The sequence below is a fragment of the Talpa europaea genome (assembly GCF_964194135.1).
Source record: "Talpa europaea genome assembly, chromosome: 4".
Lineage (NCBI taxonomy): Eukaryota > Metazoa > Chordata > Mammalia > Eulipotyphla > Talpidae > Talpa > Talpa europaea.
The window spans coordinates 129,264,579-129,291,382 of record NC_140070.1 but is presented as its reverse complement, the minus strand read 5'-3'; positions in this window follow the sequence as shown (position 1 = coordinate 129,291,382).

Genomic DNA, 26,804 nt, shown 5'->3' with positions numbered 1-26,804 from the left:
CACAGGTCTGGAGATGTATTGAATCTTAAAAGTTATAATGCCAGAGCATATTCAATGTTGGCATTATATTCCAGTCATTTAGCCTCTATTAAACATGTCCAGATTTTTAAAACAATACACAAAACCTCAAAATTGATTAAGAGTTTCTCTTTTCTGGCACTGAACACCCTACAATACAGTAATATTAGCCTCTGGGCTAGCAATGCACTCCACCCAGTGGTGTGTCAGAGTAAAAATGCCTTTTGTAAAGGCTAAACCTGACCTAATTTCCTTTCATTTTTCAGCTCTAGAGTGGTGAAATGTTAGGAAAATACATGAAATGTACCATGAACTTTACTTTTCATAATGATGAAATAGGAAAGCACATAACTTGTTTTAAAAGGATTGTCTTCCAACTTTCCCATTAAAAATAAGCGAAATCTTTAATGCAGCTTTTATGTAAGGACTATAAATAAACAAATCAATTTTTATTATATTTAATTTATTATGTGTATATATAAATCATATATTTGCATTGATAAAGGTGACATTTTATTGTAAGGTCGCATACAAAATCACCGAGTTACTATCATTTTAACTGATAAATGATCAATACCGTTTTCCTATTAGAGAATCCAAACTCCAGTGTTAAGCAAACAAACAAAAAAGTAAACCAAACCAGTGGTGACAACTAGGATGCGCAGAAAATGGACCTTTCAGATTCACTACACTCTCTGGCTTATAGACCTAATCAGAACATCTTGCCCAGTCCTGTTGAAATTTCTTAAACTCTGTTCATTTATGCCCTTGTCCCAGTTGGCAGAGAACAGAGAAAATACAATGGAATCTTTCTTTTGTGATTTATCTTTATAATGATCAAAGATGATTAGACATCAAAGTTGTAGTTTGGATAAACAATGTCTTGAGATTAGGTCTCTCCCAGGAAATTAAACTTAAAAAAATTTCAGATTGTCACAGCTTCTTAGAAAAAACTGAACAGAAATAAAAACTAAATTAGACCTTGGATGTCTAGTGCTGGGCTGGAATTTTTTTCACAGGATTCAAGGAAACCTATGAAAGAACAAATTCTTATATAACTGATAAACAAAATATAGGACAAAAATGATTCAGGCTATATGATTAGGCAACATTAAAGCATGGAGAGAAACTGAGATAATCTCAATGAGATAAACATAAGATGGGAAATAATCCTGATCTATGTCAAAAGATAGCTTATTATTCTTTTCTAGATCAACCATTAAACAACTACTTGACATTAGGTAAATCATAATACTTTTGAGGCAAAACTTATTTAATTTTTAAAAATTGTGCCACTGAAACTAGTTTACTTTTACTGTCAAGGAAGAAGATTCCTAATTCCTAATTTTGTTTAAATTATAAACTTTTGGAGATTCCAATAAAATCCACAAACACCTCCCATGTCAAATGTAAATATCATAGACCCACAAAGCTTGCATATAATTTTAGGACTTCAAAAATCACCTGAAACCTATTCTTAGACTTAAATGAATTAACTTCATTAACGTCATGTAGAGAAGCTTTAGATAATCATTCATTAATTTGTGTATTTCAACCAAGAGACTAAAGCAATTATTTCTGTTCTAAAATCTGAAGCAAGACATTTAGCTCAGAGTTGATACTCAATAAATTTGGGGAATATAAATTTTTTTCTTAAGTAGTTAAAAGCTTTAAAACTTGAGCAAGAGTATTTAAAATTATGTGTTCTGAATAACTGAGGTTAAAAGAAAATTAGAAACCAGGAACCACATGAAGACAATTCAATGAATGTTCAGAATTTACTGTAGTTCAGTTAAATAGAAACAGAACATTAGAGAAAATACTCTTGTACATGGAAATGTGGAGGAGGTGCCATCTTACTGAATTTTATATTGCCATGTCTTTTGTTTTTAACATAAAGTGAATGTTTCATGACTTTTCCATTAGGAAAACATAACTATATAATTACTTCATGGTAATTACCATCTTCACCTCATGGAATACAAAAGTTTTTTTTTTTTTTTTCCCACCCTCAGGAAACATTTTAAATAAAAGGCAATATTGTAACAGGGTAATCCCCAGGGAAAGAGGGGCTTCCAGGTCCCTGCCCTACCCTAGGGGAGGGTAGAGCTGAGCAGGGTGACAATAGAGAAGACTAGAAAGAAGAAGGCAAGAGATCAAGAAGACCTGGAGGAGGCACATGGAGCAGAGAGACATGTGAAGAAGCTGTGCCTGCTTCTAGGGCTTGGACTTGTTCCAGGGACTGGGGAAACATTCAAGGCAACACATGAAAGAGGCAGAGACATGGGTGAAAGACCCACAGGGAGGCTGACAATGGCAGCCTTTATTTTGATGTTGATTTTGCTCTTTTCCTTCTAGATTGACCTGGCCCCTTCTGTGGTTCCCTTCCAGAAGATGCCTTAGGCCTGTGGAGGAATTTTGGACCTTAGCAGTCCTGCTTTGGGCCAACCCTATTTGTCTGAGCTCTTACCCACGAGGGGATGGGTAACTTTGAGTGTTTAATTGGAAATATTTTATTCTTTATTTTTTTAAAGCTTCATTGACTTTTTTAAAATATTTATTTATTTATATAAGAACTGGGGTATAGGTTAGAGGCACGGGAGGATGAGAAAATTCACCAGAGACAGAATGGGGAGCAGAACAGGCAGACTGAAATATACTGCTGAGGGGAGCAGCAGGCAAGACAGGAGAGGTCTGCTGCGCCATGTGGGAATCTCCCTGGCTGGCTGGGAATTGAACCATATTGCAGAGGCTGCAGACAGCTTCACAGTGCAGTGCTCAACCCACTGAGCTGCCACCAGGAGTCCGTAATTGGAAATATTTTAAACTATATTCTCTTGATTCTCTCCATCACACATTAATTACATTAAAGTTACATTCTATTGACAGTTTTATGTTTTATGCACTAGAGTATGTTTTGTCTTGATGCGATGGATGGCAGACCCATTTAGAGTGTGTAGGTTTGGGGGTCCCAGCTCATCCTGCCCTTTTAACGATTGTTTATTGTGATTATTCATTGTCCCATGTGTTGCATATGACATCATCGGCAATACCATGTTTATAGCTGTCACTCACCCAATACCCAATTCTGTTCACTGCAGCAAAGTGAAAAACAGATACAATCAAATTCCATTACAAAGTAGCTCACAATTATACTGGACTGGACTCAGTTACACCCAGGATCAAATGACGTCCCCAAGTAGAGAGCACCTTCCTCACTATTAGCAGAAAGCTCAAAGAGTTGCCACTACTCTTGTCACATAATACCAGGATATTGTTGCATAATACCATGATTATATTGCATGATTAAGGCAGTTTTTCAAAGATTTAGTTTAACTGTTAAGAGAAAACATTCATAGAAAAGAGCATAAATGATAGAGAAGTTTAATCCTGAATAAGTTACTTAAGTTTTCTAAGACTGACTTCTGCATATGCAAAATATCCAAGATAATCATAGTTGTGATATTTAAATGTCATGAACAATGTAAAGTGTGTAGCAACATGCCTGGTACAAAGTAAATATTGAATTAATGGTAACTGCTACATTACTAGCATAATAGTGCTATTTCTATTTCTATTATAATTGCAATCATACAGATAATGAAGTATGATCAGAGAAAAATATAAGTTGACTAGATCTTCCCTGGTGGCACAAGGAGTTATGATGCAGCCTATGAAGCTATCTACAGTTGCTGAGCAGGAGTTCGATCCCTGGCCAGGGAGGTGACCCACATGGCGCTGCAGACCTCTCCTGACTTGCCTACTGCTCCCTTCAGCGGTGCATTTCAGTAGATCTGCCTGTTCTGTTCCCCACTCTGTCTCTGGTGGATCCTCTCACGCCCACACCTCTGGCCTGTACCCCAGTTCTTGTATTCATAAATAAATAACTCTTTAAAAAATATATAAGCTGACTAAAATTTTCCTCTCGCAGTAAAATTGAAAAATCTTGAAACTATCTCTGCAGCATACATTATTTATTTATTACCAACAGGAAAATTAGCCAAATTAATGTTTCAAGAATAATTTTTGTATGACCAAATTTATATCTGATATTGCTTAAAATAAAATACAATATCTTGCTTATTACAATGTTTGTTTGTAAAGAATCAATGGTAATATAGGTCACTACGATAGGGCCTTTATACAAACTACACCATTCGAAATATTTGGTCCCTTGAATGATATTAAAAAAAGTGTATAATCTTATTACTATACGTGTGCTTTTGGAACCAGGATCAAATGAAAATGACCTTACCTCAAATCAACATTTGTAGCAATAATTGTTTACTAGTTACTGGTCACCTTAGAGACTCATATTGATAGTGGGATGCAGAGTATTCCCTAATATTCTGTCTCTATTTTATCACTAAGAAAATAAGAACACCGCTTTCAGGCTTCCACCCATGGAGAAATACACCAGTGATTTCTGACCCATTCAAGGATCTGATATACTTTCCTATTGCACATATCACTTAAGCATTGCTTAGATCACCAAAAGGCCTTTGTTGAATAGTAAGACATCTGCACTTCAATTGTTATTTAGGTATTTATGGAGATGCAAGATTACCTGTTGAGTGAAATAATTTTGTTGATTCTCTCTATTCCTTTTTAATAAAAAAAATAATATATTGCCCACAAAGGAGAGATATACAACAGGAAAAGAGGTGAAAGTGGGGGGTAAATAAGTGGGGGTATGTAGAAAATGGAGAGTAAACGGTGATAAAGGGAGGGTGGGGTGATAGCCTCCTTCAGGGATGGAGCTGAAAGAGGTAATGAAGAGCCTGAACAGATGGGAGAGGATTCTCCTTTATTCTTAATTATGGTGAATAATAATTATAATAAAATTGTGGTTAATTTTTTATTTCAAAAATGGATAAGGCCTCATAGTTTTCCCTTTGTTTAATCTTTACATCTGCTATGTATATAACTTTCTTTTGTTACTTTTTAACCTTGTGGAGTAAAAACTGACAAAATTTGCTTTACCTTCAATGACTGAAGGTACTTTCACTGCATAAAATCAATTTAGTTGATAATTCTTCCATAGAGTTGCTTTGGAATATACAGCAATATCAGCAAAGATTCAGGAGATAGAGACATTATTAGAGGCTATGAAATGACTCACTGATAAACTCCAACTGTGCCCTGCTCCAGGGCAATAATAATTTGGTCATTTTTCAAATTAGTCTAATTCTCCCGCTTTTGTTTTGCCTCCAATAGCAGAAGGTGAAGTACTCTGAAATAAGGACAAAGGAGGCTTTATGTGTTTATGCACATTATGAAGAGAAATCAAAGGTTATATTTATATCCTTATTAAAAATTAGTTTTGGAGCAGAATCTTGGCCTGGAAAATGAAGACAGATTTGAACTTCTTTCCAAGCCTCTGGTCACCTTAGAGATTCATATTGATAGTGGGATGCAGAGCATTCCCTAATATTCTGTCTCTATTTTATCACTAAGAAAATAAGAGCAACGCTTTCAGGCTTCTGCCCAGTTATACCAAAATAATCTTATAAAACTGAATGTCAATATGCAATATGCAAACACATAATATTAATCTTGAAGGATATATGAATAACCTTTGAATTATGACAGTGAGTCACTACACTGAATCTATCTTGCAATCAAAGGAGATGATAAATAATTCACCTACTAGCTTAACAGAGAACTACCAGTCAAATGCAATATACACAATAATATTAGCTATTATTTTCCTTCGTGTTTTGTAGAGAATTGCAGGAATTGTAAGGTTTTCACTTCTCAGTTGAGCTGATACTTAAGCTAACAATTTTGTAAGTCAGGCTCAGCTGAAATAGAGTCTGAGGCTTTTTAGTGAAACAACTAAAAACTCAGAACAAAGACTGTTTAGAATATTGCCCTATCTGATATGTCATGAAGTGATATTGGTCATTTCAATGTGCAGAAAAAGTGGAAATGTTTAGAATTTGACTTCTAACTAATGATTCTGTTGTTTGAATGAATGCAATTACTATAGTTTTATTGCACAATTTTCCATGTTCTTTCTTAGTATTTTCCTTGTCACTCAGTCTTAACTGAGTGCCTAGATACATATTTATGGTTTACAAAGTGTGATTATTATTATTAATGAATTTGTTAAATAATCACAGCCTTCAGTTTTATGTATAGGTATGAGTTCAAATGTTAACAGTTGCTCTGATTTTTTTCCTCTAGAAAAATAAGAGTGATGATTTTAGGAAATCATTATCTTTTATCCAGCAGACTCTTAATATTGCTTATTGTCAACTTAAGTACAGCAGATCCTCCAATAATGTCATCCCTTTCTATGTCATTTCATTATAATGATGAGGAAAAATTTTTAGCTGACTTTGAATGAAACCATGTCATTCAAGGACCTGTTTTCACTATACATCATTTCTCTTAAAGTCACAGTTTCCAAGAATGTATTAACCATATTAAATGAAGACTTACTGTATGTGTAATAATCAGCAAATCTCCAGAAGGAGGACATTTACAAGCAAAGTCCCACAATAGATTTGAAAGCATTTGAATATCAAGTAATTGGATGAAGTATTAAGCATTGCTTAAGAGGAACATTTGCAAATCCAGAGTACTACACAATTGTTTTTCCCCAGATAGTTCCAGATTTTGTGTTTCTGGGTTAGAACATTTCCAGATATACTGAATCAAAGATCTAGTGATATAGGGGCAAACACCTGCATTTCAAACTCTTAGCATGATGAACAGCAAGATATGGCAACCACTGGGTTAAAAATTATAAAATTCCATAGTGCAGTTATCTAAAGCATTTAATGGTAAATGCTACAATAAAATAATGTTTTGACACATAGTATTTCATAATAATATATACTGACAATTCTCTAAAGTATTTGGTATAAAATTGGTACACAATTCATTTTCAGGCAGCATTTGTTTCGAATTCTATTGAGGAGATTTATATATCGAAGACCAGTAGGGCATTATTTTACTGCAGTGCAATAATGTAATTCCAATGCATCCTACCCTTTCTTCAAGTAAGAAAGGTTTATGAATAATCCATAGAGACGAGGGACTGGAAAGAGTCCAAAAGAAATCACCACATTGCACTTATGAAGCAAAATCTACTAAAGATGAGAGAAGACATAAATGAAAACATGCTAATAACATGAGACTTTGATGTGCCACTCTCAATATTAGAACAAGTACACAAAAGAATAAGAGAAAAGATAGATGATGTAGCCAACAAAATCAACAGGATACCATGAAATGTGTCTCCTAATACAAGAGAATATACTTTATTCTCAGGTATCCATAGAATGGTTAAAAAATTAAAAACATTGAATTGCAGGGAAATACCAGTTACTTTCAGAGTAAATACATTGTCAGTAATACTCCATAATCATAAGGCAGTAAAGAAATTATGTGTGTAAAGGTCTTTTCACATGGACATTAAAAAAAACTTGTACTAAATAAATCAGGTAAAAAGAGGAATATAAATCAAAATAACAGAATTTAATAATGACAAAACACTGCATATCTGTTAGAAAGTTATGTGTTAAACACTTCTGCTAATAAAAAAGAGTGAAAGTAAATGTACTAAATTCCCTTCTCCAAAAAAAAAAATTTAGAAAATGAATCAGAGAAAACAAAAATAAAATATAATAAGGAAGAAAATACTAAAAATAAAAGAAGAAAATGAGAACCGAGTGAGAGAATAGGACATGAGACTTAACTAATAAATGAAAATCTTAAAAGAAAATTAAGAGTAAAATCACTAGTTACCCCAATCACAAAAAAGTAAGAGATACTACAGTAAGAAGGTAACACAAAATAAGAAATGACAAAGGGGAATAGCGCTGAAACCAAAGAAATTAAAATATAAAGATATAGATACACACGTATCTATTTGAATAATCTGAGACACTAGATAGTTTCCCTACAGCAATAGATATTACAAAACTGATTCTCTTTGATAATAAATCCTAGACCAATTTCCACAGGAAAAGACCAGAAATTAATGTAGGACTTACTGCACAAAAGTACCAGGTATAATGGTTTCACATGAGATTTTTACATATTTTCAATGACCATATAGTTTAGACATTATTCCTGTGCAGTAACTAATAATTCATAATTGCTTTTATGAAACAAATTAAATATAATACTAAACAAAATAAAGACATTACAAACAATAAAAACAAAAGGCCAATATCACTCATAATTAATTCAAGAATGCTAAATGAAATATTAACAAAATTCAATACGATATTAAGAAAATAATGCACCATGACAAAATGGGTTTTTTCCCAGGAATATAAAAAAATCACTTCAATATTTAGAAATATGTTACAATCACACATAAATTATAGATAAAATGAGCAAAATCATGACTGTCAATATAGGTGCTGGAAAAACCTTTGGTAAAAATCAAACACTCATTCGTGATTTTACATATCTCAAAAACAGGCACTGAAGAATACAAACACATATCTCATTTATATATCTAAAAGCCAATATTTTATTTAATGAGAAAAATGATAGAGACTGGGAACAAGATATAAAATACAATAATAAAACTGGGAACAAGATAAATAAAAGCATTACTTATGCTACTATAAAACAATATAATTAAGGTATTAGCTAATATAATTAGATGACAGAAATCAGAGGCACAAGAACAGTAAAAGAAGAAAAATTAACTCTATTTGCAAATGATATGATAGTATGACAGAAAACCTCAGAGAATTAATGATATAGCTAACTCAAAGAATCTAGCAAGTGGCATAGTATGACATTAACATACAAAATATAACTAATAATTAAAGTTAGAGGATAGCAATAAAGAAGATTAAATACTTAGGGATCAATTTAACAAAACACATGGAACATTTAAAACACTCTTTAAAGACAGAAACATACTTGAACAAATACAAAGGCATATCCTGTTCTGACTATGATAACATTATAGACATGCGTTCTCCTTAAGTAAATTTACAAACTGAATGAAATCCCAATAAAAAGTCCAGCAAACTATTTTATAGAGCTAGATAAATTGACACCAATGTTCATTTTAAAGGCAAAAAAATAAGAGAATAGCTAGAAACTCAAACATACACACACATGTACACAAAATGACCCCTCCTAGACATTAAGATATAAGATCTCTATAAATAAATTGTATAGTTCTGGCACTTAAGTAGACAAATAATCCAGATAAATGGAATAAAACATCCAGAAACAGTCTAAAGTTGGGCACATATGAAAGGTGGCATCTCAAATTATTAGTCAATGTAAACTTTTAATAAACTGTGTTGGAATAACTGGGAAACTATTTGGGGAAAGGTTTAAATTAGGTCCATATTTCATAATATGCAGTAAAATAAATTCCAAGTGAATTAAAGACTTAAACATAAATATGAAAACATATAAGTGCCAGTGAAACACATGACTTAATTCATCTTTAAGTGTGGATTAGGAAAAAGTCTTCAAAATATGAATCAAAATCCAGAACAATAAAATATGGATAAACATGAATAAATAAGAAATATCTAAAAATTGGCATGAGAAAATTTGCAGTAAAAAGACAACAGAAAATCTGGGTGATAGTTATCACAACATATACCACAAAGGATTGATATCAAGAATTTAAAATTGAGGAATAAACACCAAAAACATAAAAATTTGGAAAAAAACATTTGAACTGCCAATTTTCACTAAAAGTAGAAAAAGATTGCTCAAATATAAGAAAATATTTTGTCATAATCAGTGAAATACAAATGAAATGACTGAGATAACATTTCTTAACTCTCAGACTGACAGATTAACAATATCACATTCTGTTCATGAAGGTGTGAGGAAATTGGCATTTCCAGGTATTACTGGTAGGAAATAAAAATCTTCCAGTTACCCTGGAGGTAATTTGCACAATACCTAATGAAATCTAATAAATCACATATGCAACTTTAAGGACTCTACCCTGATGAGACTTTCAGTAATTCCCTTGAAAGCTGACAGTAGAACTAAAGCATCTAGAATGGGGGTAAGGAGTGAGGACAAAGAAGGAAGGAGACACAATGGTCTACAGTGGTGGAATATGGGAGATTTAGTGGGGGTGCCCTATGGTGTGGCTATACCTGAGGGTGAGGAGCCTATAATTCCAAAATATAACAATGACGTAAGCCAGCATTATCCCAATTAAAAAAAAATACATGTGTGCTAGGTTACTCACTAAAGCATTGTTTTTAATTGAAAACATCTTCCAGCACATACATAGCAAAGTCTTTTAATTTATCCTAGAGCACCACAACAGAGTATTACACAGAGCAATAAAACGAATGAGTGAGATCTCTATGTACTGAGTTGGAGTTGTTTCCTGGAAAACCTGTTAAATAAAGAATGTAAATTGAAAGGACTCTCGATTGTAATTGCTTTTCATTAAGAAAGAAGGGAATACGGAAAATAAACATACATCTGTTTATTTGTGCAAAAGATATAAAGAATAAACCATAAGGTAAAAAAATGTGGCTACATACAGAGGAAGAAGAGAAAAGAAGGGGAAAAGGGGGAAAATTAGAATCTGGTAGTAAGAGTGTGGGGAGAGAAACAAGTCATCAAGTGTAGCACTTTTATATAGTTTGCCTCTTAAAATTATAGCAATTTTCATGAAAAATTAAATTAAAAAAATTAAAAATCAAAATAACCTAGGATATGAGGTGGATATAGGAATAAAAGATATTTATGTAATAAAATAATAGCAAAATGTTGAATGGGCTGGAAAACATACTGAATCAAAATAACTGTGGACAAAATTATTTTGAGATACAGTGAGGTAAAAGGAACTATATACAATTACTCTGCCTAATTAACTATTAGCTTCTTGCAAGGGTAGGGGTTATTAACTTTGTAATTACTTGATATGTATACCAGGACTGAATAAATAAGTAAATATGTTGTAGCTAGTGAAAGGCAAGTTTATATTGTTAGAGAAATATAACAAACATAGAAAAGGTAGGAAGCTAGGATGAACTTTGTGAAACTGGAATCAGAGATTGAATGTTAACTCAAAATTCTGAACATATTTATACACCAATATAGATTAGTTCACATACATATATGTGAACTATGGATTAGTTCACATACATATATTCCCTAGTTCTATTCATTAAGAGGATTTAAAAATATTATACCCCAAAGGTAAGAGGCATACCTAGCATACATTTCTTGGTTTCTAAATTCTGATCCCCAATAAAAGAATCTAGAAATTTTTGGACAGGTGGGCTATTTCAGCATTGATCAGGAAAACACAGATGAATCTGGAATATCTTTCGTCATCAAAGAATTACAAAGTGCTCAAAAAAGGGTGCAGTCGGCCTGAAAATAATATCCAATCACTAATGTTGAAAGTATTAAAAAAATACGAATAGTATTGAATTATAAACCCTCAAATAAACACAAGCCCATAAATCCATATTAAGACAAATGCAATACTGGGTAAGGAAACAAATGAAGAGCAAAGAGTACATCATGTTAGAAGAATTTCAGTTAATAAATGTGGAAGGAATGAGGGACCTGGAAATCATATAAAGTAATAATTGTTACAGATAAGATCTAGCAGTAAAAGCAAATGGGCAAAAGACTGAAGAAAGTCAGGATATTTGCTTAGTTTAAAAGTAGCTCCTTTAAAGGACTGATCACAAAGATATACAAAGAACTCACACTGCTCAACAAAAACAAAATAAACAATCCAGTCAAGAAATGGGCAGAAGAACTCAAAAGACATTTCTCCAAAGAGGAAATGCAAATGGCCAACAAGCATATGAAAAATGTTCAACATCCCTTACAATCAGGGAAATGCAAATCCAAACCACACTGAGATACCACCTTACACCAGTAAGAAGGGCACATATCAAAAAAACAAGCAACAGCAAATGTTGGCGAGGATGTGGTGAAAAAGGAACTTTCCTATATTACTGATGGGAGCGCAAACTGGTCCAACCACTGTGGAAAGCTGCCTGGAGGTTCCTCAGTCTACTAAAAATGGAGCTACCATATAACCTGGCAATTCCAATCTTAGGGATCACCTACCCAAAGGTCACAAAAACAGTGATTCAAAAGAGCACCTGCACAACTATGTTTATTGCAGCACTATTTACAATAGGTAAAACCTGGAAACAACCCAAATGCCCAAAAATAGATGCCTGGATCAAGAAGATGTGGCATATATATACACAATGGAATATTATTCAGCAATCAAAAAAGATAAAATCATGTCATTCACAGCAATGTGGATGGAGCTAGAAGGAATCATGCTCAGTGAAATAAGCCAGAAGGACAAAGAAAAATATTGGATGGTTCCATTTATAACAGGAATAGAAGGGAATCAAATAAGACATCAGTATATAAAAAAATAATAACAGTACAAAACACAACAAAGCAAAAACAGACAATTATAAACCAGAGATATCCTGCAGGGGAGGAGGAGGGAGAGGGATCAGAGGGAGGGAGGGAGGAGCACAGGGGACTGAGGTGATGGTGCACGGGTGCCTTGGGGAAGGAAATTCTATGGGGACTCAATCTGAGGGGGTGGGGGGAAGCAAATATCGTTTAAAAAAATTTAAAAAATGATAAATGTTAAAATAAAAATAAATAAATAAAAACTTGCACAAATGGGAACATTAAAATGGCATCAAATATAAGAAAGTAGCTCTTTTAACATATATATGTATATATACGTATATATATATGAAGGAAAATAGTACCTTATTTCCTTCTTTAGCAAGAAAATGCTAGCCGATACCATCTCTCTCAAGCGATAAAGGTTAACACAGTTAGTAATAAGTTACATCAGTACCATTTATCCCCTATTATGATGCCATGTATTCTTGCCCAAAATGTGTGACCTCATGAGAAATCAGATATCCCCAAATTGAAGGGCATTCTACAAAATAACTAATTAGTTCTTCAAGTGTCAAGGTCACAAAAGATAAAACTTGGAAACCACAAAATATTGAGGAGACAGATACCCAACAACTATAGTTTTTTTTTGGGGGGGGACCCTCACCGGCAGCCAGGGAACAAACCTGCGTTGCAGAGGCTGCAGGCAGCCTCGCAGCCCAGCGCTCAACCGCTGTGCCACCAGGGGAGGCCCAATAACAACTATAGGTTTTGAGCGATCCTGAACATGATATGAATTTCCTAAGTTTTGGTCATTGTTTTATAGGTATGTGAATTGTTATTATAAGGGGAAACTGTGTGGAGGTTTATATATACTATGCATTATTTTTGCATATTTTCTATTTGAAAATAGAAGTTAAAAATGGAAATCATGACATTTTAGAAGTCAGGATTTTACTTTGAACTTGACATTGTGATCTGGGTTCTTTTCCTAGTACTAAAACTAACAGGTGTGACTTGAGTGTGTCATTTAATATCTCTGGGCTTCACATGTTTACTAATTCAATAGTATATATTGAGTAAATTAGTCTCTGAAGACTTTTTCTACTTTAATATTGTTTTTTCTGGGAAATACTAAGAAACAATTTGGGAAGAATTTCTTTATAATATCACTTTCTCATAATATGATAATTTTACTCATTATTTAAATTAACATTCAAATAAATCTTGTTTCTTTCCTAACTTAGTGTTTTTTTATCTTTATTATTTATTTTTATAGGGAAGTACATGGCAACAAAGCACATAAACTGGGATCATATATCATTTCATTGTAAATATATTATTGTTCTAAAAGACTGGTTTAATGCTTAGAAAGATCAATCAGCCTTTCATAGAATGCCAACTCTGAAAGGCATAATAGGCAGTGGTGGAATAGAGAAATGAATAAGAAATAGTCCTGGCTGTAAGGGGTTGACAATTTAGCCTGAGAGCAGACCTGTATGTAAATGAATATTTGTAAGTCAATGTAAAAAGCATTGTGATAGAAATATGTACCATCCCAGAAAAGAACAATCAACTCTGCCTGGGGAGAAAGGGAAGATTTTTCAAAGGAGATGTCAGAATACTGAAAGGGAAAGATTCAGGTAGAAAAAAAAAGGGGGGGGGAAGGATATTTCAAGATGTAGAATAGTATGTGCAAATTTATACATTCCTGACCTGGGGAGAGTTTCAGGTCAAGTGAGTCATGTGTTAAAGAATAGTGGGGAAGGTCTCCAATGTTCAGCTGCAAAAGGACTGACAAATGTAACAGATTTCTCAAAATCTAGTTTTCCTCAGCACTGCTGTCTTCCTTACTTACTTTATTTCATTGTACCACAATATGGGGGTTTTGGGGGCGGAGAGGTAATAAGAAACTTACCCCATAAGCATTGCCTAAACCCTGCAGAAGTAAGCAAAAGACTCATTCTTGCTTCTAATATCTAATTTTATATTGTCAACATTCATGAGGAAAGGATCCTCTATGTGCAAGACTCCGGGTAGATGTAAACAAGAAATTGTCTTTATCTTGGAGGTAGTTAAGTAAGGTAAAAGCACAGTCAAAAAAAGTTTATTAAAAATATTGTAAGAAATAATAATATCTACATATTTCTCCCTACATATTCTCCCTACATATCCCCAACCAATCTATGTCTTTCTACAGCACATTAACAGAGATCTATGAGTTCATTTATAGTTTGGGACAAGACGATGGGCAGCTGGGTGGGAATGTTAGGGCAACATCCTAAATTGATGTATCACATTAAAATGTAGAAAGTCATCAGAGCTCATTGCAAAGCAGGAAAGCAGGCTAGATATTGGGTAAACAGACTATTTTTCCATTGCCAACTGTGAAACAATTAGACTATGCTTACCCAATTTCCATTCCTTCTAAGTACTTTTATCAATTATTTGCTCAACTATTCATACTTCATGCCAAAACTCTTCTTTTTTTTATATAAAGCTATACATTGATGCATGTTATGTTCTCAGCAATGAACTATATATAATAATTAAACTGTGGCAAGTACTAAATTCAGCTCAAGATTTGAAATTCAAAGAAAGATATGGTAAAATATATTTAGGATGTGGTTTTTTAATTAAAAATAGGCATCCTGAAGAGTTCCTGGTTTTATTATTTTTTAAAAATATTTTTTTTTAAATAGTGTTCTGACAGTATAGGTATTTCCCCCCTTGGGTGTAATTACTATAGCATCCCCACCCACTGAGGCACACATAATCTACCGCCATAGTTCATTGTACTCTCCCCCCCAACACCATCTCTGTTTTTCACCTTCTACCCTCCCTATTCTTCTTTGAAAGCCAGAGACCTAAGGTCAGTTTTCAATGCTTTGTTTTGTTTTTTTAGTTTGTCTTTCTTTGACAATTTGTGTGGTCTTGTTATATTCCATTTGTATGTGACACCATCCTGCAATTACCTTTCACCTTCTGGCTCATTTCACTTAGCATAATCTCTTCCAGTTACATCCATTTTGTTACAAATGGCCTGAGTTCATCATTTTTGATTAGTGAGTAGTATTCCATTGTGTGTATATACCACATCTTCTAGATCCACTCATTTATTTGGGGGCACTTAGGGTATTTCTATATATTGGCTAGTATAAACAAGTGTAACCGTCGACATAGGAGTACATATTTCCTTTCAAATCAGAGTTTTGTATTTTTGAATAAATATTTCAGAGTGTAATTTCTGGATTATATGGCAGATCCACTTTTGATATTTTAAGAAAACTTCACACTCTTTCTCTTATGGGCTGGCCACTCTACATTGCCACCAACAAAGAACCCTATCCTTGCCAGCAATGGATTCTAGTCTTTTTGATATGGGCAAGTCTCACTGGCGTGAGGTAGCATTTCATGATAGTTTTGATTTGGATTTCCCTTATGATAAGTGATGATAAGCATTTTTGTGTGTCTGTTGACTATCAGTATGTCTTCTTTGGAGAAGTGCCTATTTAGCTCCTCTGCCCATTTTTTTGTCAGTGAGTTCTTGGCTTTAAGTTAAGCATGTAAACGACATACATGCAATTGAGAAAATGTTATATCAAGGTACAAGTGCAATACTTTTAATTCTAAAATATCCATTTTCAGTTGATGTTTTGGTCATGTCATTAAATAGAGATAGCCCTTTACCTATTCTGTATTTACATATTGCCACAATTGATTTAGAGAGGGAAAGACTTCAGTGGCCAAAAGTTCAGATAGACCAAATGCAGTAATCATGTAGCAGGTAACCATGATCTATAAGTGTGTTATTATTCTACCTAAGTTCACTAAGTTCTTAGTGAATTTATCTCTTTTTTGCTAAAAGCAAAAATGATTTCTGAAGAACACCATTTCCCCAATAAAAGCATAAAAATTACACAGCATTTTAACAAACAAATGTGACATTACAGAATGATAAAGTGACAAGAAAGTTCAGATATAAAGTTTTGTAAAAATTTCATACTGTAATCTTTGTTTTTCTGTTCAATTCATTATATTTTTTACTGACATTTAACAATTTCAAAAATTTTATCCTCTAGCATTTTTTTGAAACTCTGACATCTATTTTCAAGAAAACCAGTTATGTAAATCTATTATTGTCAATATTACACCAGGACTACCAGAAAAAAATGCTTTAAAAGCAAACTCAATCAATTTTTGAAATTTCTTTTAAAATATTCTGCATGTTATTTGTATAGTGAGTTGAAAAATAAATATGTGATAATTATTGATAATAAAGCAATTTAGTAATACTAATTCTTCACAGTGCTAGAAAATAGCTATTGAAATGACAAGAATTTTGTAGCCTTGGTTAAGACTTCTTCAAAAGGAAATAAACATACAATTAAAACTACAACATATAATTTCTATGTTTTGGTAACCAAACAAAATCAGTATCTTAGTCTTTTCAATCATTTCAAAGCTTACAGCAGTTGATTCTGAAGAGAGTATTTGAAGTTTAAAAATCTACATAGTCAAGAAATAAGCTTGGAGGCCCAACACATGGTATATATATATATATGTAGTTCTCAGAGAATCAATGCTTTTTTCTTTACTATTTATCATGATGATCACGAATGGATCTGTTGAGAAAGTTCAGTTAAAGTTAAGTTAAAGTTCAGTTAAAGTTAAAGAATGGATCTGTTGAGAAAGTTCAGTTTATTCAGGGAGGCATATTCCACATAAACTATTTATTACTTAGCATATTCTAAGAATATTCCACATGTTCCTACATCCTGCCCCGAAGAATGCCATATTATGGTTTTATGTCTCAATTTTTATCTATTACCTAGTTCGGTATACTTCCTAAAGCCTTATAGAATCTTCCTGCAAAAATTCTAGACAGCCACCTTATGGATTATAACTTACAAAACAACACCCAGAAATGTCTCCTCACAGAAATTTCTCCAAGATGAAGTAAGTATTAATAATCAGCTACTGTGCAATTGTATTTTGTGAGGGAGCAATGGGGTATGAAAAGACTCTTAGGAAAGTACATGATCTTAATTTTTGGAAGAAACTTCAGGAAAAAAGAGAAAGAAATCTTCACATAATTGAAGGAATAAAAACTTGGAGAGCAATTGGAAAATTAATGCAATATTCTAAATGCAATATGTGGGATCAAATAGCACAGTAGAAGAGTGTCTTGGTAATAACCTCAGTCCTGTGTAAACAAATTTGATTTTCTGATGTGACATAGAGAGTATAAGAATGAAGTGGCAGTAAGTAGTGACAAGTGACTGGTTCCTTATTACTTTGGATGACTCACCTACAAATGGACTAGGATTGCTAGGTCAGCTGAAGGATGTTCTTTATCATTTTCCAGAAAATTAAGCAGCACTCACACTTTATGTGAGGTCCACTTCTTTATGTTTGCTGTTTTGTTTTTTTGGTTTTTGTTATTTTTTTTTTACTGTGTGCAGGAATTCTGAGCACACTTTGTTGTTCTTCAGCCATCTAATTTCTGAAACCTATTGGCATTAATCTGTTCTTCTACTCCCTCACCAAATTATCTTTTCCCAAGGAATCCATTCTTCTTCTTTTTAAAAAATCCTTTCAGACTATTTTTTTCTGATTTATATATCTAGTTAAATCTTGAAGGAAAAAAGAAAAATAGATCTGTCACACCATTAGTGCTTGGAATTTTGGTGAAAAGTTGAGAGAATGGAAACATTGATGCATTGAAAGGATCCCAGATTGGAAAAATTGCTTAAATTCATGTTAGTATAGAATCAGTTACTGTGCTCCCTGTTCATAACTATTCACAGCTAGTAATACTAATAGCAACTATTTAAAAAAGGTTTATTCTGTTCTTAATGTATACTTACTGGACTTTGAATAAAGAGATTTTGTTAGTGACACTGATGATAATATTGTCAATACTGGAAACTTTTTAAATTAAAAAAAATTGAAACTGAATATAAAAAAGATGTTTCTAAGAAAAGCAAGATACATTAAGACATCTTAATGAAAAATTAGTTAATTTAAGTTGAAACTCTAGTTCATGTCTAAATAGTTGAATTAAACTCCAGTTGTTCGAAATGTAAATATTCAGACCTGTTCACAAAAGACAATGATTAAGCTAAATACTGAATTCCTTTCTAAACTTGAAAAATCATACAAGGTTTCATCTGATATTCCTTTCTCTTAATTTACTAAACTGTAGAATTAGCATTAGAAGTAGAAAAGAAGATAATTGTGAACACCACTTAGTCTTTTGATGATAATCAAAATAACAAGTTGCTTCAAAAAAACAAAGCCAAGGAAAGTGACAATTGATTTCAGAATGAAATAGGAGGATTGAGAATGTATATTTCATCATCTTCCAACTGGAAAGCTGAAAACATATGAAACTTGGATTTTAAATTAATTGCTTTTTCTTTCTTTCTTTTTTTTTTTTTAAGATTTATTTATTTATTTATTTATTTATACAAGCACCGGGTACAGTCAGAAGCGCGGGAGGGTGAGAGAATTCACCAGAGCCAGAGCGGGGAACAGAACAGGCAGACTGATGAAATACACTGCTGATGGGAGCAGCAGGCGCGGCAGGAGAGGTCTGTCGTGCCATGTGGGACCCTTGCCAGTGGCCGGGGATGGAACTGGCGCTGAGAGGCTGCGGACAGCTTTGTAGCCCAGTGCTCAACTGCTGCACAACCAGGGGAGGCCCTAATTGCTTCTTCTTATGCGAACTTACAGTATGAAAAGTGAAATGGATCCTTTGAAGTTTTACCCTAATTTAATTAATGTACTTGTGGTTCCTTGAAAACAAATGCTTCAAGAGAGAATATAAATGAAAGATAACTCTAGCATACCTTCCAGCTAATGTTGATTTAAAAAAAAATACAGCTGGCAACATTCACTACTTTCCATTATTCTTAGAAACATGCTAGGAAAATCTGTTTTGACCTATGATGGCAAGATATTCAATGACTTTACATTAACAAAGTGTAACAACTCAAAGGAACATGCTTCCTTTCTTACTTCTTTTATATTCACTTCCACATCTACGTTATGTTCTATGCAACTTCATTTAATTGGAAAATATATTTTATTAATTTCTTTATTAGTTAACAAACACCATTAAATAAGTTCTGTTAGTGTTACCAATTCAAAGACAAGTAAAATAAGTAAAGGAAGGTCATTTTCCCAAGATTTGGCAACTCATAGGTGGCAGAGGTAGAATTTGAATTCAGACAATCTAACTCCAGCATCTATTTTTTTAGAAATACGCTACCATTCTAGGAAAAGCCTAGTATGTTCTCCAAAATGTAGTAGTTGTTAGCATTGTTAAAAGTTTTTTGTTAAAAATTATTTGCTCCCAACTATCTTTAATTTACTTCTTTTAGCAGGAAGAAAGGGGTGTGGGTTATATATCTCTTCGTAACATATAGTGTCACAATTCAATCGTTATACACTTGGCTTCTTCCATACTCTGTATATTTATTCATAACTGAACTAATTGATTTTGATTAAATCTTCCTGATAATTAGTTAAGAATTTCCTGGTGATAGATTGGCATATAGAGCGCCAAAGGCAGCAATAGTGAATAGGAAATCATGGTACTTATGGACAGGAGGGTTTAGAAGTTATCATTAAATCAAGAAGAAAAATACTTCTAGGAATAGAAATCTGTACCATTTATTACACTAATTAAAAGGTGTTCCAACATAAGTGCTATACCAATTAATTATTGCTGATAACATTTCTGTGTGCATCCTTATTAAACATTAACATTTCTTAATTATTGAATGCAAAAATATGCACTAGGTGTTCATTTGTTTTAAAAAATGACAAGATAAAAGTTCTTATGTTTATGATGACATGGTTTATAGCTATCCTGTACAAATAATAGCCATAGAACTAACACATATATACATGTAATCACCTTTTGAAAAACAAAAGGTAATATTTGTTTTAACTATGACTAATAAAAGCAGTCATAAAAAAGCCATAATAGGCCCACTTTCTACACCTCAGTTATCAATTATTTTGTAATGAATTCTAAATTAAATTATTAAATCCTTGGTGACAGTCTTCATTTTTTGTGGGCTATGTATAACCATAAGGATTACAAGTTCCTTCACATTTAGATTCTCAGAAACTGTCAGTTTCATTGACTGATAATATTATGAATTGAGAAGCAGAATGATTTTGCTGAATAAAGTTTTAAGTAGATGTTCTTTCATTGCACAGTAAATGATTCATTAAATGATAATAACTACAGAATTGTATGGTGAAGGGTAGAACTGAAATTTCAGTGTGGTGAACTTAATTAATGTAGCACATACAGTCATTGATTTATAATAATGTGCACCTGAAACATAAGATATTATAATCAAAATTACTTTAATAAAAATTAAAAAGAAAAAGACATTTTGGAAACTTAAAAATCTTCTAGTCTTTAAAGAAATTAGCCATGTTGAGAAGGGGAAATACAATCAGAGATAAAAAATATTCATTTTACTAGGATCATTCATTTCATTTATTCATTCAACAAATATTTGCTAAACACCTATTATACATTGGTTCCTGTTCTTCAACAGAAGTAGGAACTGGGTACTAGATGTATTATCTGAGTAAGTTTCACATAGAATATCGATTAATGACTTCATTGAATTCATTTACCTTTTATTGTAAAATCTGTTCAACAGGTTCAACTGGTATTTAAGGATGTATTTTTTCATGAAAACTGTTCAAAGACATTTATGCTGGCTTTCATTTGATTCATTGGATCTTTTTTTTTTTAAATAAAGCATGTGATTTAAAAAAAAAAAAAGAAAGCCATACAAGAGCTCAGAGCTAATTTAGATAAATGTCTGCTCTTTTTGTTGTTTTTCATGCTTGCTCGGTTCTGTTTAATATTTCCAATCAAGTTATAATCTTTCTGGGGATACTCAAAAATATGTTTTTAATAATAGTATAGAAGTGTGTGTTCATGACATGGGAGGCAGTAATCTAATTAATCTCTCTGATTGTAGACTGATTTTTACTCCATAGAGAGGACAGATAGGCATTATGGTCAATGGATATACCATAGTCTTTATCATTTTTCTTGTATCACTTACCTAAAACTTAATGCCCATCAGAGAATGGAAGAAGGGGTAAATGGTTTGTAAAAGTAAATATTGCAGAAATTTAAAAAAGTTAAGACCATTTGGTTTTATTTTGTAATCAAAGCAATGCAAAAGAATGGGATAATCCATCTCTTCAATCCTTTATGGCTATGATTTTACTTAATTTTAAATACAAATCTTATGACAAACTAGCCTTGCATCAGAATTTTTTTTTTTCTTATCAATGGACATGAGCGCCTGCAATAAATAAGGAATAAAGAGCTCTGACAGGACAGGAAAGCAATCTTCCACATATGACAGTTTTCTTAGCAGGGTGTGGGAATTGTTATAGTTCATAGTGGTTAGAATTACTATTTAGTTTTCTATAAGCTAGCATTTCATACAAACATGACAAGGAAAAATCAAAGAAACATCAGATATATCTTTAAGATAAAACAGCAAGACTAGACATGTGTTACTGAGGAATAAAAAAAAAAAGAAAATGTTTCTAGTGAAATGATCAATGCCTTCTTCATAAGGAAATGGATCAAAGTTAACTGTCAAGTTTACCTAAGAGGAGGTGTTTTACAAACATCCTGAATTTTGCAGTTTCCTACTGATTTCTGATAAACTCATTGTAAATAAACATTTATTTATAAGATACCAGAATCTTCCTCTAAGGTGATTCTTCTGCTGTTTTCAAATCTAAGCTGTGAACCTGACCTTCATAGTGAGATTGGAATAACTCCATCTATTTTCACAGTTCAGTAGAGACAAATTGCCACTATGTGACATCCTGAGTTAAAGAGGATAATACTTGGGCCTCCCCGGTGGCGCAGTGGTTGAGCGCTGGGTTGCGAAGCTGCCCGCAGCCTCTGCAGCACCGGTTCGATCCCCGGCCACCGGGTGAGGGTCCCACATGGCGCGCAGACCTCTTCTGCCGCCCGCTACTCCCCTCAGCAGTGTACTTTGTCAGTCTGCCTGCTCTGCTCCCCGCTCCGACTCTGGTGAATTTTTCACCCTCCTGCACTTCTGACTGTACCCAGTGCTTGTATAAATAAATAAATAAATCTTAAAAAAAAAAAAGAGAATACTTTGAAGTCAACCATATTTCTGCAAAACAAAAGACTCACAGCATAACAGTGTGACAAACCAGTATTTTTTAAATAGTGGTTTAAATACCATAGTAGTTGTTTATTCGGAGGCCTTCCACCACTGCACACATAAATGCATTTAACACCTAAGATAAAATTATGGAGCAAATAAACATTGCAGAAAGTTATTCTTCTCTTCCTATTAGATGCAAATACATCTAATTAAGCAGAAGCACAGCAGTGGAATTTTGTAGTGTCCATTACATGTTTGGATTGAGAACAGGCCATCTATGAATTCATCTAGGAGAAAGCATACTGTCAGCTGGTGTCAGAAATAGAATCATTATTAGGCATTGTATAGTTGTCAAAAATAATAACAAACATTACTAACCTTGGCCAAATGTGTACTGGTTATTTAGAAACAAAATACTAGAAAGTAGTATCACTACGTTTATGGGTCATAATGTCTTTAAAAGATAATCCCCAAGAAACCTATAAAAATAAATGCTTATTATTTATTGTTGATACATTTCCAGATTACATGGGAATTTTATAACATAAATATAAATAAAATCAGTCTTCTTTTAAAAATATTTTGGGAAATTGTAGTAAGCCACTTGTTATAAAGGGCCTCTTTAATGGGGTTCCATTTTTTATAGAATTGTAAGTTGCTATAGTGAATTTATTTATTTTATTTATTTATTTATTTATTTTAGAATGGAAAGAATAGCTAGTACTGGTTATGGGTAACTCTTTACTAGCTGTAAGTGTTGTTTTTCTCTTTGGGTTAGAGGAGTGTGATACAATCTCCCTCTCAGAATGAGTATGTATACTATGTGAAGTGGTTTTGTAAATTACATTTCATATACTACTTTAACGCTATTTACTTTGTTTAAAGTAGTTGCTTATTAGCAAGTGTAAATAATCCCTATATGACAACCCCAGACTGTTTATCAATATAGCCAATATAATAAATATATTCATTAACACTTGGGATATACACTAAATAGAAGTTTGTAAATAATTCAATTGGTGAGTTGATTAATAGCACCTAAGTAATTTCTTCTTATTTTTTCTTTCAATTTTTATGTCTGTTTTCCTAATAGAGAAAATCAGCTTAAAAAATCTTTCTATTTTCATTTCCATTTATTTACATTCCCATTTAATCCTGTTATAGTCAAACAAATCTTTATCCTTATTGCCAAAATATTATAAGAACATTTGCTCATATATGACATTATTAGGTTAAATATTTTAAGAATCATTCCAAATTAATCTATGTCAAATATGATAGCTTAATTTATTTCACACCAGAAAATTTCAGTGACCCAAAAGGATTTGACAAGAGGAATTGACAATTAAGATACATATTTGTAATAAATAACAAGAGCAAAGGAATAATGGTTTAGAGTTTATAAATAGTTTAGGGCTTTTTTTCAGCATGTACACAGAATAAAACATGCCATTTCTCATTTTCAGAAAATTTCCATTAATAACACAGTAATAGAGTCCTTGTTTGACATAGTTCAAACAGTTATCATACAAAACAAGCACTGTAGTGATTTAATTTAAATGATCCTATTTTCATACTTTAGTTAGAAAGAAAAATTGACTACTACCATTTTGGCATCAGATTTACATTTTAAAACTTACATTAAAAGATAATTAGAAACAACTTAATCAAAAGTATAGGATGTATAGGATGGATAAATTAACTACTATTTTCATATCAAGCAATACTACATAGTGGGCCTCCCTGCTGGCACAGGGGGTTAAGATGCAACCTACGAGACTCACCATAGCTACTGAAGCACAAGTTTGATCCCTGGCCAGGGAGCTACCCACATGACGCGGCTGACCTCTCCTGTCTTGCCCACCTCTTCCCTCAGCATATTTTGTTCGATCTTTCTGTTCTGTTCCCCACTTTGTATCTGATGAATCTTTTCACCCCCCACAACTCTGGCTTGTAACCCAGTTCTTGCATGCATAATAATATATAAATCTTAAAAAAAAGAAATACCACATAGCAATAAAAAGGAATAACATCTATAGGGAAAATCTCATGGATAAAGTGTTGAATAAAAGAAGTCAACAAAATGCATATAAGCAAGTTTATATTTGATTAAAGGTCCTTTTACTGGTATCTCTTATATAATAATGAAGAGAAATTCTACTTCACTAAAGTTAAAAAAAAAAGAAAAAATATTTTCTACCTGGATATAAACTATTTCACAGAATAGGAGGGCCTTATATAGAGGAAGAAAAGCAAAACTAGAAGGAATATTTGTGCTCACAGACAACTTTTCAGGCACTATTACTCTGACCAAGAGTAGGAAGTAATTTTTTCCCCCATGTTACCATTTTTTCTTGCATAAAATATGGCAGTCAAAGAAGTAACATTCAATGGTCTCCTCCCCAAGCCAAAGAATCAAATATTTGCATGTTGGAAAAGTTACCTTGAACCAAAACTTTTAGTGTTCATTAAGATATTTTGAATCATAATGTCAGCATGACATGAAATTTAATTGAAACAAGACATATAGTTTTATAAAATGTGTACCCATATTATATTTTCTTTTAAGATTTTGTTCTATCAACAGAGGTCACATATTCATTATTTAAATTATCAACAATTGGTCCATTGTATATTTCATGTTTCCTTCCACATAAGCATAGGAGATGGAAAAATTCTGAATTTTAAAGACATGCAGTTGTTCAGTGGGAAACAGCTGCTTTGCAAGAGCTAAGTGCTTTGGGAAAGATCCTGAGTGTTTGTGTGTATGGGATGCCATGACAGAGCAGTGCTCAGAGGCACTGGATGGTATTGGTGTGCCTCCCCAGTTCTTTCACCTCTTGGTTATAACACTATATACATTAACAAAACATGCTAGTGCAATTTCCTGACTGAGCGATGTTTTTTCCTCTTGAGCTATTCCATAGCTCTTAATATTTTAAGCCACTGATGTGTAAAATTACTTCACATTAAAAATGTATTTCTTGGTCACTGGATATTGCTCAACTTAGTAGAATATTAAAAGTACTTGAAATATTAAAAGTACCTACAATCTAAAGGAACTATATTCTCCACTACTCTACATCTATGGCTGATTTTGACATGTTTAAAATTTTGTTTTTTCAATTGTTAAAAAAAAGAGAACTTAAATCAGTATAATGTTCTTTATACTCTCAGGGCCAAGATCATTAAATATGTAGGACAGCAGATAACAGCATGAACTAGAACCACCACTAATGTGGCAATTTAACCACTTAAACTTGGTTTCATTAGCACAAGTTCAAGTCCTCGCATCAATCCTTAACTACCCCTGAAATTCTGAGAAAAATTCTTAAGTACACTGAACTTTCTGTCCATATAATAGGGATATGAACTTTCTATATGTACAATGGTGATAATCATCACAACTCTTGATGTTTTAAAAGGATTGAGAGAGATGAGAGCCATAAGCACTCCACAAACTATGTGAACCACATCATCAAGACGGTCATGTGTAAGACTTCACCAAGAGAGTCAATTTCTGGAACAAACATTGCAGACAGGCTAGATAAAGGGTTCTATGAGATACACATAACCACTAAACAAATTTTCTAATCACCTCCAAGATAAAATATTTGAAACTCTTTTAGTAAAACTCTTAGAAAAGCAAATTATTGTTGAAATACTAATGGATTGATTATAATAAATCTCTGAGCTTACACAGAGTAAAAACTCTTAAATTCTCTGGCCCATTGCAATTCCTCATCCTCAACTTCCCATTCTCCCTTTTATCATCAACTTGCCTTTCCAGAGGAGTTTCAGAAAGTTGTGACTACTCCTAACTGAAAAAAATAAAAGCCTATCTCAAGTCCAAGGAAGGTTGGCCAAGAACAAGTTTTACCTAGTGGGATAATATTAATGAGAGTAGCTTATGACTATTGAGAAAGTAAGTTGCTCCAAGGAAAACACATCAACAACAACAACAACAAGCTGATTTTCCAGAAATGTGGTCCATGGTTGTTGCTTATAATCCAATATACAAAATGGCTTATTGAAGGTCCCTATTTTATCAATGTATTTACATATTATTTTTTACACTTTCCTAGTCATTAGGCAAAGAAAATAAAGCTCTCTTACACACAGACACAGACACACACACCATCTTGTGAACACATACACACACTCTTTTCCCAGCTACCTCAGAATAATTTTCCATGCTGTCAGGGAGCACATAGA